An 18,334-nucleotide genomic window follows, 5' to 3' on the forward strand; every position below is an offset into this window, starting at 1 on the left:
AGAACTGGAATCGTAAAATAAATTAAGTGCATGGTATATATATGTTTCTCTCCCCACATACAATAAAAAAAATTGTTTGACAAGGGATGGAGTTCCACATGCGCATATCCTAGTGGAGTACAGTTAATCTGCACATTGCCAAACTGGGAACAGCTACTTACAGCAACATCTGTATTTTTTTTTGTTGTTGTTGTTTTTGCTTATGGTTTTCTGAATACTAAAGATTTTTTTTCCCCTCCTCGTCTTTTCTTTTTTTACAATTAAAAAGACTACTAAACTGGCAAGGAGACACATTGTAAGATGCCATGCATCTAACCTGTGCCCTGCAGGACTGGCAACAGCTGTTTACGTTAGCATTTGCTCGTCATGGTTTTAAAGCAGCAGTTTTTAACATATGTTGCGACTTGAATGTTTGTTTCTTTTCTCCAATTAAAGGAGGTTACTTCTGGCAACAAATTGCACTGTCAGGCATTCGATTCAAATAAAAGTATGTACACATAGATTGACATGTGCAGCTCAAGATTGGCACCAGCTACGTTTTCCTGCTGCTTATTATAGGATTTCGTTTTCATTATTTGTATAACACGCACTGGACGGTTGGCTTTTCCCTGTAATCGACTGCTGATCAATTTTCCATGAGTAGCAATATGAGAAATGCTTTGAGATGCAGTCTGTCAATGAGAGACTGTAGTACTGTTCACTATCAGCTTATCACAGAAACCCACAAAGGGTTAAGGTGATGATACATCACACTACATATAAAAAAAACCCTTCAGGATTAGGTTTGGCTGTGATGTCCCCCACCGTCCTGCTGACACAGTATCTAGGCTCATACTTGAAGATTAGCCATCAGCAGAGAAGGAGGAAAATACACATATATATATTTATTCTAAAAAAAACTTACAACTTTTACCAACTTTCACTTTGATCATTATATCACTGCATGTTTTAATATTCCTCGGCACAATTGTTACAAGAAAGATTACAGCTATGAAACAAGACTTACGCTTTCTAATCTCACAGTTGAAAAATGAAACTATTGATAGACAGATCCAGTACCTATTAGAAATACTGCTCGGGGGTGCCTATGACAGACTGGCCAGGATGGTGTTCGATATCACGACGCATTGTGGACAACTTTGGGATGCAGCGCAGACAACACAGCAAGGGAAGCATGTTGCTGCTGAAATAGCATCAACAGCAAAAGCAGCGCCAGCCAAGTGACCGTTCAAATGCCCACATGACGGAAAGCCCTTTGATTCAACGGCTGGGCCACACTGTCGTGATATGGTCCACAGAAAAAGAATAGCTTCCAACTGGTCAACTTCATGATGAATGGGACCATCAACCATTACGGATAACAACACAGTGGTTGCTTTCATGGCTCTAGGAATGGGAGGAGCTTTCCAAAGATTATGGCCATAAACTGTTCAAACATTGGTCTTTTTGGTTTATTAGTTAGATAACTGCCTTGCAATTATACTCCAATTCTGTCTAGAATTATCCTGATTTTATGAGGAGTTGTTACTTGTAGGAGTTCGCACATGTGGGCCAGGGAGCAGGCTTACTTGCTCCGCTGGTTCAACTCTTGGTTCCCATTCGGAAAAGTCCTAAATTCAAAATCATTTGGCAAAATTGACTCGAGTAATTTGATTTTCCTCCAGTTCTCTGTCATGTCGCTCAATGTAGTGGCTCATGGAAGGAAGGCATTTAATGAGAAGGGGAGGAAACAGACATTGTCTATCTCACCTTGTTCAAATTGTATCCTCTGCCATCCTATCCCATAGCATGATCGATTTGCAGATTATGTAATTGCAAGCGGACACACACACACACACACACACGCATGCACACAAATACACATAAACCCAGAGCTCACATTGTGAGGCATTCATTCAGAGACAATAGACGAACAGACTAACCTACGCAGTGAAAAATAGCTACTTACAACAACATTGGCACTCTAAGTAAATGCAATGAGCTTTTAAAAAAAAAATTAAATAGGAGCTTTTACTGGCAAGAGCTTACATTGTACACTCATTCACTTAATCACAATACAGTGCAATCTCCACAGTTCAAAACCGGCACCAGCTAACCCACCGCATATTTGTCAGTTTATTATAAAGGAATGATCTTTTAAAAGGAGGACTACTGAAATTATTTTTTTTATTTTCCTTTTAAGTAGTGACTACTGCCAGCATCAGCTCACATTGTGCAGCCACTCGTTCAGTCGAGAAGTTGCTTACGGCAATTTTTTTTGTTGATATTTCAAAACTTTATCACAGAAAAATCCTTTTTTTTTTAAAGTTCCTGCACATTGCGTATCACCACCCAGATTTCACTGGGCAAAAAAAAATGACACTGTGCAATGATTCGCTCAATCAGAATACATACCATCAGTCTAAACATTGCTGTTCAGAACCAGAACCAGCTGCAAAGTTGCAACTAATTTGCAGTAGTTTATTAAAGAAATTATCTTTCTCAGTAAATGTGTGTTTCTAAATTTCAGTGTGTTTGTGTATATACATGTGTGTGTGTTTCTATGTGTATATGTATGTGTGCATGTGTATACATGTGTGTGTATGTGTGTGTGTGTGCATTTATGCAAGGGTGAAAGGAAGAAAGTGGGGTGGTGGCTGGTGTCATAAATGCTAGCGTGTTTGCTTGCCAGATGGTCATGGGCTTAAATCTGAGAGTTTCATCTTTATAGTCAGTTGGTTTGATTACTGATAACAAAGAGAGCGACCCCCCAAAAAAAACACACCCTTAATGATTAGTGTAAAAAAATACTTCAGATTTTGAGTATTTCTCAATATCAGAATTAAAACAGAATTACAGAAAACCTTTCCAAACCTTTCAAACAGGCTTCTTTTTCTACAGTCTCTCATCCTGGAGGTGATGGCAGTTACCCACTGGTCCTGTGCTGTACTGTGGTAAAGCTGCAGTTTAATACAGAAATCATTCTCCGTTTAATACAGTGGGTTTCCTTCTGCTTTAAAAAAAAGGCACCTCTCATTTTAAATAGGAAGCGGCTGCATTGGCAGTGCTTCCTTGATTAAATATTCTTTCTTCCAGTATAATAAACACATAAGCTAATGCCCACATGTTCCACATAAAGCCAGCGGCTATTGATAATCTCAAAAGTTTTTTGGTCCGTGTGATGCTCTTTTTCTGTGCTTCAGTTCAATTTCAGCAACAAAGAAGGTAAAACGCTGGCATGCAGCTCACATCACACATAGTCACCCAGTCAATCACAACACATTGTACACGCATATACATAGGCTAATTTGTGGCACTGAGTACGAAATGTGAATTTTATGGGTAATGTTTTAAAGCTGTAAATATATTGTAGAAATATTCATTTTGGAAGTTTTGGCACAATGCATTGGAATTTTCTCCTTTGCTTTTCTCTTTTTTATTTTTGTTGCAATTTTGGGGTTTATATTGGCACCAATTCCCACCACACACATTCAGTCACTAAATACTATTTACACACAGGGTAGTCTGCACGGTTCAGGATGGGCACTAGCCATTTGCAGCGTATTTTGCCAGCAGGGTTTCAAAGCTACAGTTAGTTAACAGAAATCATCTCCTTTTTTTTGACATTTTGGCAGATACCTTGCCCTAGTTTTGTAACTGAGTTTGGTTACTGGCAAAATAAATCAAGTGGAGTGGGGCTACTGCTGGCAAGAGCCCACATAGTACACATTCATGTGAGTCAGGTACAATGTGCTTGTGTAGGCTGCCCTATAGAGCTTAGAATTCACAGCGCCAGCTAATTACAACCCCAATTGCCAGCACTGTCATGTATTATGTTTTTAAAAAAAATTCTGACCAACACATCACAACGGTTTTTCTCACTCACTCGACCGCCTTTTGCCTCCTTCTTCACAAAGAGAAGAAATATATGTATATATATATTTTTTTAAAAACACACAACTTGGAAAAGTCAAGGGGAAAGAAAAGATGCGTGGAAGGAGAGAACAAAACACAAGGAGTGAGAAAGGAGAGAGAGAGAGAGAGAGAGAGATGGGTGGGAGGAGCTGTTGAACTGACACCGTCCTATCAGAATACTGGAACCCAACAGGAGTGAACTCATGAAATCAATCACCGTCACAGTGGGAGGGATGGGAGCTTAGATCTGTGACATCAGAATGGAATGGAGTGTTTGTTTACAGAACCCTCTCTGTTCCTGGGGTCCATCACTAGTCTCAGAGCAGCTCATGGGCTGCACATGAATCAAACACCTATCAGGCTGGAAATTCCACTATAAACTGTTTACTTAGGAACTAGCTCTCTCCTCTATAACCTATTGCTCTTTCGTCCTGACTCCTTGAAACGTTGCACGGCAGGTTCCTCCATTTAAAAGCAGCTTCCCATTAAGAGTAAGTTCCCCAGCGTTTTTTTTTTGTGTGTGGAGCTGATGGCTATCCCCATGAAATACAAAAACCCTCTTGAGAATAATTCCGCTTTAAGTTATGTTTTCCATTGGAAAATTCTTGCTCCTTAGAGGAATTGACGGGATTGTCTTCCTCGGTGAAAGCTCGGTTTCATCACATGACTGGGATGTTACCTGTGATTTTACATTGTGTTTGGACCCTTTTTACCAAACATTTATGCGTTGCCTCCTTTAGCATCAATATATAAAAATCGACTCAAAGAAAGCTCTCCCAACCCCTGGGCTAGGGAGGGAAGAAAAAAAAAATCAGGCTATCTGGAAAGGGCTCGTGTGTGGGTGTCAGGTAAAGGTGGGATTGGGCTCATCTGTGATGCCTCCCATGTGTGAATAGCCTACCGACGCTCGCTATCTAGCTTACATGTAAAGAATAGCCACTCATCAGCCAGCACCCATGGAACAGTACCCCCACTTGACCCAGCAAAGGTCTACATAAAATATAGCAATAAAGAGACGAATAGAATGACATATTTTTCAATTTACTGTATTATTTCAATACAATAAAAGAATTAAACAATCACGATACAGAGTCTGTAACAAATAAAATTGCAACCTACTTTAAAAAGGCAACCTTGTAATACCCTTCTGTCAGTCACATGATGGTGTAATTACATCATAAAGAGTTGTTAATATCATTCTAGGAGTCACATGAGCTCATTAATGTCCAACAGCGCACACTGAAGAACATTATCAGCCCATAGCAACTCAGTTGATGTTGACAGCATATGTCAATATATATATTTTCTAAATAAATTAAAAGAAAAATCTTCAGAAGGCCTTAACCCGATCTCAGGGTTCCGATCACGTTTATCAATGGCTCGGATTTCATTGAAGTGATTTATGATGTCATCCAAGCCCCTTAATTAGGTTACCGCCTGGTAACTCACCCCCAGGTACCTATTATTCTGTGCATAATTACAATATGTTTTGGTGCAGTTCTCTTCCTCTGTCCTCAAACAAGTAATCGGACCCCGTGCAGTAAAACCAGTGCATCACACTTTACACTTTAGAGCAGGCGGGAGGTCAGATCAAGCCTTGGAGGTAAGGTTTCTGAAGCATTAACGGAACTGTAAAATTGTCTTATCCGAAATTGCAACAGAACCTTTTCCTTCTTTTCCTTCAGTTTTTTCTCCAGCAGTTATTTAACCTGCTCACCTGAAGCCATTGACTCCTTGCCTAATACCCATAGGCAGAGTGCTGGCCAAAGACACCTCCCACCTCTCTGCATTCTCGCTACAGCTTAACACTAGGTGAAACATTGTGGTCAGCAAACCCAGCTGGGGTGGGGAGGAGGAGTGGGAGGGGAGGATGGGGGGAGGAATGTGGAGGAGGAGGAGCGGGTAGTGGGGGGGAGGTGGGGGGGAGGAGGAAGGGGGGAGGAGTGGGGGAGGGAGGAATGGGGGGAGGAGTGGGGGTGAGGAGGAGGGGAGTAGGGGGGAGATGGAGGGGCGCTGAACCAGATTGCTGCGAGCTGACCACCACCCCAGCTGAGATCGGCCAACACAACAACAACAACAACGACAACAACATGCAGTTATATAGCCTTTAATGTGGTAAAACATCCCAAGGCACTTCACAGCAGCATTATCAGCACAAACAGGAGATTTGAAACCACGATCTTTCCAGCCCTGTGTGGTTCAGCCACCCACTGAATCAACTTGGTGGGCAATCGGAGGAGCATTCCAAACCTTACTCTGTGGTGTACAATCCGATGTACAAAATTAATGACCCGAATTAATGAGATGAGAATTTGCACAAATCTAAAGTCAACACTTCATTTTAGTAACCGAAGAGCTTTCCTCTAGAGTGAAGTGATTGTGGCACTGCGCTGGACTCCTCTTCAAAAGGCTCTGACTGTCACTAACTCTTGGCAGAACCTTGCCATGGCAGTTTTGCATGAAGTGCCAGTTAAAATCCCCACCAATTGCATCACAAGCTTTGGTAAACGTTGGTTGGATTTGATGGTTTGAATGGTCTTCCGTGCCCTTCTTTTCTTATGTTCATGTGGGTTGCTTTCAAAAAACATTACTAATAGATCTTCTGCTTTTTAGATACATAACCATGACCAGTTCTTCCCAGCGATATAACCTGTTACAAGGAGTGCCATCCAATATATGTGGGAGCATTTACTCTTCATTATGCAACAGAATATTGAAGAGTAAATACCTGTAGTATCTAGGGCCTGTGCAGTTGTACCCATATAGTACAGGTACCCATATAGTACAGGTACTATATGGGTACAACTGCACAGGCCCTAGATACTACAGGTGACTCATTAACGAAACCACCACATCTTTATGTGTTTAAAAAGAAATACATGACTAAGAAATCAAATTTATATAGACAGGGGCTTCCCTGATGCTCCCAGAGTAAGTGTGGTACTCAGCCATATAAACCAGGAATGTCCTAGCCTTAATCCCTAGTCTGTTCCACAACTAAGCCAGAACATACATTTTGGGCACTATAATTGGTCTCAATATTCCCAGGGTAAGGAGGGGAAACATCAGACAAGGTTTCTGTTTCTGTTCATTATCCAGTAGCCCCTGCTGGAAAGTGTGGATGTTAGAAAAGGACAAGATCAACTCAGCTGTGATTCCCCCTATGATTAAATAGCCAACCAGTACTCACTCTCTAGGGTCAACACATGAAGAGTGGTCACTTTGGTAAAGTATGGGATTTCTGCGCATCTAACCTAGAAAAAGTAGCCATCTCCAGGAGTTGTGAGGGAAAGTTTGTTTTTAAAACAATTACATAGAAAACAGTAAACATATCTCACATCTTTCCTAACTTTGTGTTATGTTACATTGTGGCTGGCTCAGTGCCCTTATGTAAAAGCCTCCTCAAAGCCTCTTTGACTCTGCTTTTATTCACCTCTTCTAATTTCCTACTACTACTCGGTCTATTCTCTCATATGTGAAGCACCTTGGAATGTTTAATTATGTTAAAGGTTATTATACAAATGCAAATTGTCAGTATTTATATAGTGCCTTTATAAATGTTGCACAGTGCTTTACAAAGGAGACAACATCGCCAAGCAATAGGGAAAAGACTGAAAGCATGGTCAAAAAGGTAGATTTTCAGGAGACTTTTAAAGGCAGAGAGAGGGGTAGCAAGGCGGAGGGGTTTAGGGAGGGAGTTCAGAAGTGTCAGCATGGGATGGCTGAAAGGCTCTCTGCCACCAGTGGTGGAGAGGAGAGAAGGGAGGCCAGAATCAGAGGACCAGAGGATGTGAGCTGGGACATAGAGCAAGAGGAGATTTCAAAGGTAAGGCATGAGCTCAAGGGACTAACAAATGAGGACGAGGATTTGGATGATCGGTGAGTGGAACCTGGTACGAGACAGGACCTCGGGCAGCAGAGTTTGGACAAGTTGGAATTTGTGTAGGATGGAGCTTGGAAGGTCAGCAAGGAGGGCGCTGGAGAAGTTAAAACTTGAGGTGACAAGAGTGTGGATAAGGGTTTCGGTAATAGTGGGAATAAGGTAAGGACAGAGGCAGCAATGCCGCAGAAGTGGAAGCAAGCAGTCTTGAAGATAGATAGGATATGGGGTTTGAAGCTCAGCTCAGGGTCAAACAGAACACCAAGGTTGCAAACCAATATCAAAGTGGCAAATGATAAGAGACACAATCCCGTTGATATAAGGGAGAAGCAAATAGCTTGGCATTCAGCTGTTCCTTCCCTCCCCCCATCTATAAGACAAGTACTGGTTCTTTTTCAATCAGTACTTTAAAAAAAAACACAGAAATCATGGGTGCTATTTTTAGTAAAACTCAGAACTTGATAGCTTTTGCAAAAGATCCTTTCTTCATGTGAGGAAAGGATTGGAAAGTTGTACACCTGCCTCCCATGATGTTTACACATTGACTACGAAATGGACAGTGCAACAACATCTGAATGGCTGAAAATGAGATTTGCTTATCCTTTAATTCCACACAGAGCTTCACCCCCCAATATATATAAACCCTCCTACATTTTGGCAGGCAGCATTCAAAAGCTTCATTGAAGCTCCTCTGTTGTCAATTTTTGTTTTTGCATGTAATAAAATGGATACCTGTTAATCATGCCCTATAATGAAATCATCGTTGAGCATCAAACTCATCAAGTCAACCCCTTCACTTCCTCAGCCATTCTCTTGGGATGCGTGGCAAGGAGCTGGGTAGGGAAGAGTGGTGGGGGTTGGGGGGTGGGCAGGGGGTTATCATTTAAATATAGTCACTTCTGAAAACTGCTTGAACTCTTCAAAATGTCACATATCTACCCAAAAAAGTCAATGAGGCAAATACCTGTGGTGAATAATTAAGATGCTTGAAAATCCTAATGTATATTATAAAGTCCTTAAGGTTAAGAATCTGACTTCAGATGGACCACTGGTTGGGGTGAGGTGGGGGGTTGGTGGGAGTGGGGTGGCTACAATTGAGTTCAGTGCTCTTGGGCTAAGAAGGTGAAAAGTCAACTGGCAATCTGATCCTGATTGTTTTCCAGTGGCATCTGCAGCAAGTGTGCATGTCTGGATGTTCGGTATGGACAGGATCGAGGTTCGCTATAATTCCGCCCCCCCCAACGGTATGAATGACCTACCAACATTGACTATCTAGGCTCAGAAATGGAGAATTGCCACTTGGGCTAGGTAGCAGAGGGTGGTCCGCATCTATGGTCCGGGACCCAGTTAGACTATGTCCCTTCAGGAGAGCAGGAGAGAAATGGCCTTGTTATCAAACAGAGTTCTGTATAGTTTTGAATTCTCTTTCTAACTTTCCCTCTGGTTCATTTCCACACATGCATACACATACAGTCAAGCCTCTGCATCTGCATCTCTTGGAGATTAGTGCTAATGATACTGAAATGTTGGCTCACAGCGCCCCCTTTTGGTTCCTCTTGGTAGCTTCACCACACTTTTAGCTCTCAGCTCCAGATCAGTAACAGTCACCTAAGGTGTCCTTCTCCTCTGGATCCTTTCCCCTGCCCCTTCTCCTATTAATCCTCCTCCAACTAACCTGGTGCGTTTTCCTCAGCTGATGAATAGTCTCAGCTGCTGGTGACAGGCACAGAGAGGAGTGACTGCTGTCCTCCGGGGGCCTTGTCAGGTACCCTGCAAGTCATTTGTTAAGAGGGAGCCTCCATGTCAATGTGATTGGAGTATTGGTATCTGAAGGCAGGGATAAACTCCAGGGATCCTATAAAGGGAGTTTGTAACTCTTTAGGATACGGCATTACTCATTGCAGTTTTCAAACGTGCAGATTATTCCTCCGATAGAACATCTACAAAAATTGCTTGCTGTAAAAATGTGAACACTAGGCGAAAGGGAAGCAAAGATTCAGAGAAATTTTCAATCGATATTTTTACTTTCAGTTTGGTTTTCAAACGTCCCTCTTCCCCATTTAGATCGTTCAATCAAAAGGGTGGCTATAAGCAAGCTGCTCTCAGGCCTCTGCCAACGTATGGCCAGCTGAGCTGTGAGGTACAGGAAAGGCCCTTGATTTGCCTCCTCTAGTGGGCCCAGACTAAGCTAAAGCCAGACAGCCTGTGAAATCATCGGCGTGGAACTGTGTTCAAGCTCTCCGTGGTGCAATATGCTGGTGTAGAGACACTTTGCACCAACAGGTCACTTCTGCCAAGCATTTGCAGGGCTGTGGTGAAGAAGCAGGGACATGGGACTAATTGGATAGCTCTTTTAAAGAGCCGACACAGGCACAATGGGCCGAATGGCCTCCTTCTATGCTGCATCATTCCATGATTCTATGATTCTATGAGTATATCCTAACCTCGCATATTAGCTGACATAGCCCACAAATTATGATTATTTTCACGTGAAAATGTTGCCGCACATAGAATTAAACAATTTAATTAATGCACATCGAGTGTTACCAGTACACATAACCCATGTGAAAACTACAAAGTATTGGTTTGTTTCAAGAACGTGATTGCATAAAGTATTATTGGAATAAAGTGCTAAGTAAACATGGTGGAGTGGAACAACAGATTCACCGTGGCATCTAACCCAAGGGTACTGACACCAACTGTAGTGCCCCGACCACTGCCGCTTTTGATATCAGCTAATTCAGCACAGGCTGGGGATCAAACCTGGAGTCTTCCTGGCCTATGTGGCTCAGCTACTTATTGAAGAAACCTGCTGGCCCTCAAATGTTTCCTTAATTCTACTTTAAGATGCTTAGTTTTGGAAATGTGTGAGGAGGAATTTGTTTTGCAGTCTTATGTGAGAGAATAGTTTAAAAGCCCAAAGGGTTAATTTTGGTTAAGATATAAAAGAAATTACCAGGCCACAAAAATGTTATTTACTGATCCAGAGTACAGGTATTCAGTTGGCAGGAGGTCTTATTAAATAGTCGGTTTCTATAGCAATATTGCAGTAAATGTTTAAATGCAATGCGAAGATTTATTTGAAATTTATACAATTGATTCTCGTTATAATAAACTCTGATGTTACAAAGCTCCTGTATTAACAATTTTCTTCTCTGGTCCTACTTGAAGCCCACTATAGAGCTTAGAGACTGATAACATGAACCCATAATAAGAGCTAATTTCTTAGCCCATTGGGGTTTATAATCAACAAGTTTTAATGAAGCCTTCATTTTATTCTGGCCTCTTGTGCATCCCCGAATTCCTTTGCCCCACCATTGATGGCTGTGCCTTCAGCCACCTACGCTCTAAATTCTGGAATTCCCTCCCTATACCTCTCTGCCTCTCTACCTCGCTCTCCTCCTTTAAGATGCTCTTTAAAACCTACCTCTTTGGCCAAGCTTTTGGTCACCTGTCCTAATATCTTTTTATGTGGCTTGGACGCAAATTTTGTTTGAGAATCGCTCCTGTGAAGCGCCTTGGAATGTTTGACTACATTAAAGGCACTATATAAACGCGAGGAGTTGTTGTTGTTGAGCCTCATTATAACATTCCTGATAATACTCCAAACCCCTCTCCTTCACCACTAAATATCTCCTCTGAACTCTCTTCTCCACACCACTCACCCTGACCTCAGACACACAATGCAAGAAATCATAAACCAATGGCAGCTGCCACCTCCAATCTCCTCTCCATTCTATCCTCTCAATTTCCGGTTCTCCCTCCTGTTCTCTTCCCAGATGAGACCTCACCTTTCCTGTATTCTGCTGTTTCTCCCCCCCGTACTCTTGTCCATTAAGCACATCATTTACTTCCTCAAGCCTTCCTGTCTCAGACCACCCAAATTAACCTTGAGTTGATAAAGGCATGGGCAAAGGTTTTTGGGAGCCCCACATTTGTCAAAATCATTGGTCTGTCTCTATCCTCGGGCATTGTCCTTATCTACTGCCAAAGCATCATGAGCAAACCCCTCTTCAAAAAAAACCTCTCAACCTCTTCGTTCTATCTGACTACTGCCCTAGCTCCAACTTTTCCTTCCTTTCCAAAGTCCTGGAATGCTTTACAACTGTTCTTATCTCCCTGACCACTCCTTTTTTAGAAACCCTCCAATCCTGCTTGTGTCCTACCCACAGGACTGAGACGGCATTATTCAAAGTTACAAACACCATCCTGTGCGACTGTGCTGATGGCTCTCTGTCTCTTGACATCCTCCTTAACCTTGACACCACCTTCAGTGCCACTGACCAGTCCATCCTCCTCCAACATCTGCTCCTTCGCAGTCCACCTCCATTGACACAGCTTCTCGTCTGCTTCCACTCATACCTGCCACAACACAGATAGTACATTGCCTCCAATCTCTTCCTTCTTGGCCTGCATCTTGTGTATCCCAAAGCTCCATCCTCATCATCGTTTATGTTACATGGCGAGGAAGGTCATGGAGTCAACCTCTGGCCTTTGTTGAGGTAATTGATCTCAGCAAGGTGGAGATCAGCTCCCTCGACACAGGTCAGGAATTAGCTCTGCAACCTTCCAGATGGGAATGTTACGATTAAGCTCAGTGTCCCCTAGGGCAGAGAGGAGAAAGTTCCACCATGGTTTCCTATCCTGACTGCTATCGAGTGACCCTTGCTGGAAAGTGCATATGTATGAGGGCTGGGTGAGGACGGGATTTTTTTTTTTTATTTATTCGTTCATGGGATGTGGGTGTCACTGGCGAGGCCGGCATTTATTGCCCATCCCTAATTGCCCTTGTGAAGGTGGTGGTGAGCCGCCGTCTTGAACCGCTGTAGTCCGTATGGTGACGGTTCTCCCACAGTGCTGTTAGGAAGGGAGTTCCAGGATTTTGACCCAGCGACGATGAAGGAACGGCGATATATTTCCAAGTCGGGATGGTGTGTGACTTGGAGGGGAACGTGCAGGTGGTGTTGTTCCCATGTGCCTGCTGCTCTTGTCCTTCTAGGTGGTAGAGGTCGCGGGTTTGGGAGGTGCTGTCGAAGAAGCCTTGGCGAGTTGCTGCAGTGCATCCTGTGGATGGTACACACTGCAGCCACAGTGCGCCGGTGGTGAAGGGAGTGAATGTTTAGGGTGGTGGATGGAGTGCCAATCAAGCGGGCTGCTTTATCTTGGATGGTGTCGAGCTTCTTGAGTGTTGTTGGAGCTGCACTCATCCAGGCAAGTGGAGAGTATTCCATCACACTCCTGACTTGTGCCTTGTAGATGGTGGAAAGGCTTTGGGGAGTCAGGAGGTGAGTCACTCACCGCAGAATACCCAGCCTCTGACCTGCTCTCGTAGCCACTGTATTTATCTGGCTGGTCCAGTTAAGTTTCTGGTCAATGGTGACCCCCAGGATGTTGATGCTGGGGGATTCGGCGATGGTAATGCCGTTGAATGTCAAGGGGAGGTGGTTAGACTCTCTCTTCTTGGAGATGGTCATTGCCTGGCACTTATCTAGCGCGAATGTTACTTGCCACTTATGAGCCCAAGCCTGGATGTTGTCCAGGTCTTGCTGCATGCGGGCTCGGACTGCTTCATTATTTGAGGGGTTGCGAATGGAACTGAACACTGTGCAATCATTAGCGAACATCCCCATTTCTGACCTTACGATGGAGGGAAGGTCATTGATGAAGCAGCTGAAGATGGTTGGGCCTAGGACACTGCCTTGTGGAACTCCTGCAGCAATGTCCTGGGGCTGAGATGATTGGCCTCTAACAACCACCACCATCTTCCTTTGCGCTAGGTATGACTCCAGCCACTGGAGAGTTTTCCCCTTGATTCCCATTGACTTCAATTTTACTAGGGCTTCTTGGTGCCACACTCGGTCAAATGCTGCCTTGATGTCAAGGGCAGTCACTCTCACCTCACCTCTGGAATTCAGCTCTTTTGTCCATGTTTGGACCAAGGCTGTAATGAGGTCTGGAGCCGAGTGGTCCTGGCGGAACCCAAACTGAGCATCGGTGAGCAGGTTATTGGTGAGTAAGTGCCGCTTGATAGCACTGTCGACGACACCTTCCATCACTTTGCTGATGATTGAGAGTAGACTGATGGGGCGGTAATTGGCTGGATTGGATTTGTCCTGCTTTTTGTGGACAGGACATACCTGGGCAATTTTCCACATTGTCGGGTAGATGCCAGTGTTGTAGCTGTACTGGAACAGCTTGGCTAGAGGCGCAGCTAGTTCTGGAGTTCTCGGCAATGATGCCGTTCCCAAAACTAAAACAGACCATCAACATTCACTGTCTAGGCTCACACTTGACCTCGACCACTCCAATTAGGCCGGTAATGCTGATGGAACCGTACCTCAGCATAAGTGCATGCCTTTAAGAAAAAAATTGGGATAAACTGGGTGGCAAGCACAAGCTGCAATGCACTTTTTGCCCTCAAATACAGCCTTATAGAGAGAGCCCAGTGTGTTCTTTATACTCTGACTCTGAGTTTACTTTTCTGCAATTGATGGAAAGTCCAGAAATAGTTCTGACAGCAGGCATGCAGGAAATGATGCAGAGCATGTGTCTGAATGGACTGTAAACAGAGGGAAATGAGTAATCTGGAAAATAATCCATTCAGTGAACAGAATGCAGAGCTAAAATATTCAGCCAGCAGGTAGGAATTCACTTTGTTTTAATATGTTCAGAGACCACACCAAGGTTAAACCAGAAATTAGGAGGAGAAAATAAAAAGGTTTCACGGTTGATAGGAAGTTGGAAAAAAAAGCCAAGGGTCTCGCCATCCAGTCACCAACAACTGAATAATGTGCAAGTGTGAACATCAGCATGGAGAGTCAGCTGTGCACAAGTGTGAACATCAGCAAAGAGCATCAGCTGCACACAAGTGTGAGCATCAGCAAAGAGCATCAGCTGCGCACAAGTGTGAGCATCAGCATGGAGAGGCAGCTGTGCATGAGTGTGAACAGCAGCATAGAGTTAGCTGTGCATGTGTGTTGAACATCAGCATAGAATGTCAGCTGTGCACAAGTGTGAACATCAGCAAAGAGTTAGCTGTGCATGAGTGTGAACATCAGCATGTAGAGTCAGCTGTGCACAAGTGTGAGCATCAGCAAAGAGCATCAGCTGTGCACAACTGTGAACAGCAGCATAGAGTTAGCTGTGCATGAGTGTGAACATCAGCAAAGAATGTCAGCTGTGCATGAGTGTGAACAGCAGCATAGAGTTAGCTGTGCATGAGTGTGAACATCAGCATGTAGAGTCAGCTGTGCACAAGTGTGAGCATCAGCAAAGAGCATCAGCTGTGCACAACTGTGAACAGCAGCATAGGGTTAGCTGTGCATGAGTGTGAACATCAGCAAAGAATGTCAGCTGTGCATGAGTGTGAACAGCAGCATAGAGTTAGCTGTGCACGAGTGTGAACAGCAGCATAGAGTTAGCTGTGCATGAGTGTAAACATCAGCATGTAGAGTCAGCTGTGCACAAGTGTGAGCATCAGCAAAGAGCATCAGCTGTGCACAAGTGTGAACAGCAGCATAGAGTTAGCTGTGCATGAGTGTGAACATCAGCAAAGAATGTCAGCTGTGCACGAGTGTGAACAGCAGCATAGAGTTAGCTGTGCATGAGTGTGAACAGCAGCATAGAGTTAGCTGTGCGTGAGTGTGAACAGCAGCATAGAGTTAGCTGTGCACGAGTGTGAACAGCAGCATAGAGTTAGCTGTGCACAAGTGTGAACATCAGCAGAGTTAGCTGTGCATGAGTGTGAACATCAGCATGTAGAGTCAGCTGTGCACAAGTGTGAGCATCAGTAAAGAGCATCAGCTGTGCACAAGTGTGAACAGCAGCATAGAGTTAGCTGTGCATGAGTGTGAACATCAGCAAAGAATGTCAGATGTGCATGAGTGTGAACAGCAGCATAGAGTTAGCTGTGCACGAGTGTGAACATCAGCATAGAGTTAGCTGTGCATGAGTGTGAACAGCAGCATAGAGTTAGCTGTGCATGAGTGTGAACAGCAGCATGGTGTTAGCTGTGCATGAGTGTGAACAGCAGCATAGAGTTAGCTGTGCACGAGTGTGAACAGCAGCATAGAGTTAGCTGTGCATGAGTGTGAACAGCAGCATAGAGTTAGCTGTGCATGAGTGTGAACATCAGCAAAGAATGTCAGATGTGCATGAGTGTGAACAGCAGCATAGAGTTAGCTGTGCACAAGTGTGAACAGCAGCATAGAGTTAGCTGTGCATGAGTGTGAACAGCAGCAAAGAATGTCAGCTGTGATTCCCCCCCCCCCCCCCCACCTCAGTGAATGCCTTGCCTTCGCTGACTGTGAGATCAACAGGAATGGGCTATTTCAATATGGGGATACATCAAAACCAGGCCCCATCCTGTCCGCACTTAATGACCACTTTTCAGCATGGGTGAGGTGGGGGCGGGGATCATGGACAGTGATCAGGAGCCAGCTGATAGCCCAGTGATGCTGACATCAATTGTAGCACCATTATCACTGGCTAACTCGGTGCAGACTGGGGATCAGATCTCAGGTTTACAAATATCAGCACTGGGGGCTCGAGGGGGCTGCCAGTCTCCATAGAACCACATGCCAGAGAGTTCAGCCTCTTCAGGGGAAGAGGGGGAGAAAGTTGGAAAAACTCATTTGTTCTGGTGATGAATAATCCCTTATTGTGGCATGCAGAGAAGTTGGTCTCTGAGGCCACGGCACTGGGAATCACCATTAGCATCTGCAACAGTGCAAGTGGATACACAGCTTACCTAAGATGCTGCCTAGAGAGTGCCTTCAGGGGGAATTTTAACTTAACCCACCCGGCGGGTTACTGATAGGATCGGTTCGGATTTTCCATTGCAAAGTAAAGTTGGGTGAGGTGGGGTGTAAAACGTTCGGGCGATCTGACCCTGTCAGTTCCCCACCGGGCGGGTTAGGTTAAAATGACCTCCTTCCTTTGCAGCCACCTGCTGTTGCTGTGTAGAACTTTAATCGAAGGAAACCATCATTATCATATCTCACCATCGGCACTGTCCTACATACACCAATTATGTTGCTTCCTCCCATTGCTTTGAATGCTATCTCTCTCTGCATATTTCTTTTAAAATTAAGTTTGTGGTGATATTTTTCAGTCAGTCCTCTGCGGAAGTGCTGTTGCGTGAGCAGATTGCGGCTCTAAAGTGGCTATCCTTTCAAATGGATTCAACAGCACCCCTCGGAGTCCCCAGCTAGTTTTTAACAGTGTGCAGAAGAATAAGGAGAACAACAACGGCAACAATTTTTTTTCCCGGTAGGTCTCAGGAGGCCTCGGGCACCTGCTGGCTCTCTTGCCATGCCGACCAGTCCTGAGCACCAGCAGGAGAGCCTTGCCCCATGGGATGACTGATTTGCCTGGTCCCCTGCCACCAAATCATACATGTTAAGAGGCTACGACATTCCATAATTTCTGTATTGAAGTGAGATGCTCAGAGCCAGCCAATCGTAGTGGGGGGTGGGGAGAGAACGATAAACAGAAATGATAAAAAACTGTAAACAACAAACCTCACCGTAACAAATTGGGGTCCCTGTATAAATGGCAGCGGTGCCTTATATATTACATTGACTTATTTTACCGACTTTTATATTGCAGCATCGTACACTAAGCGATCTGCGCTGCTCGTACGTTAACACGAGAAATTTATGCAATGAGATAAGGCCTATGGCCTGTCAGAGCCCACTCAGGCATCAATAAGGGCTCCAAGGTTACCAGTGACCCTTGCAACCCAGAGAAATTCTACGGTGTGATCCCCAGTCCGCACTGGGGTATAGCTGATCTCAGGCTGGGGGCGGGAGGGGGTGGGTTGGTGAAAATGTTGTGACAGTTGACCTCAGCACCACTGGAATAAAGTGGGTTGGGGGAGGAAGGGGGGGAATTACTCCACCCCTGATCGCTGTTCAGTGACTCCCTGTTGGAAAGTAACACCAGTCGAGGATAGGATGGGGCCTGGCTTTGATGCTTCCCACTATTTAAGTATGATGTGGAGATGCCAGTGATGGACTGGGGGTGGACAAATGTAAGGAGTCTTACAACACCAGGTTATAGGCTATAGCCTGGTGTTGTAAGACTCCTAATATTTAAGTAGCCTGTCACTACTCATTGCCGAAGTTCATGCATGAAAAATGGCCCCTTGGACAAGACAGTAGCGAGCAGCTGGTGCATTTGATGTGGAACTGTAACCCAGCAGGAGACAGACAGTAGGCGGGGGAGGGGTGCGGTGGGTGAGTAAATTTTCAACGTCACTACTTAGGCGATAACCTGGTGGAGTGCATCGACCACCTGCTGTAGAACCCACCTGACTGACATCCCATCGGAGCGACAGTCGGGCAGTTTCTATAGACGGGAAGCCAAACCCAGCAACGTTAGATGATCGACCCCCCAATGACCGCAGGAGAGGAAGGGAGGAAATTCAGAGGGAATAAAAAATTGGACCGGTGATCCCACGTCCATGTAAGGAATCAGAATAGCACTGGATAGCTATTGGGTGTAGATACAAGATAAGGCTGTACTTCATTAAAAAAATTGCGCCTGTAGTTGGGACGT

Source organism: Heptranchias perlo, chromosome 10 (genome assembly GCF_035084215.1).
Source record: "Heptranchias perlo isolate sHepPer1 chromosome 10, sHepPer1.hap1, whole genome shotgun sequence".
Taxonomy (NCBI): Eukaryota; Metazoa; Chordata; class Chondrichthyes; order Hexanchiformes; family Hexanchidae; genus Heptranchias; species Heptranchias perlo.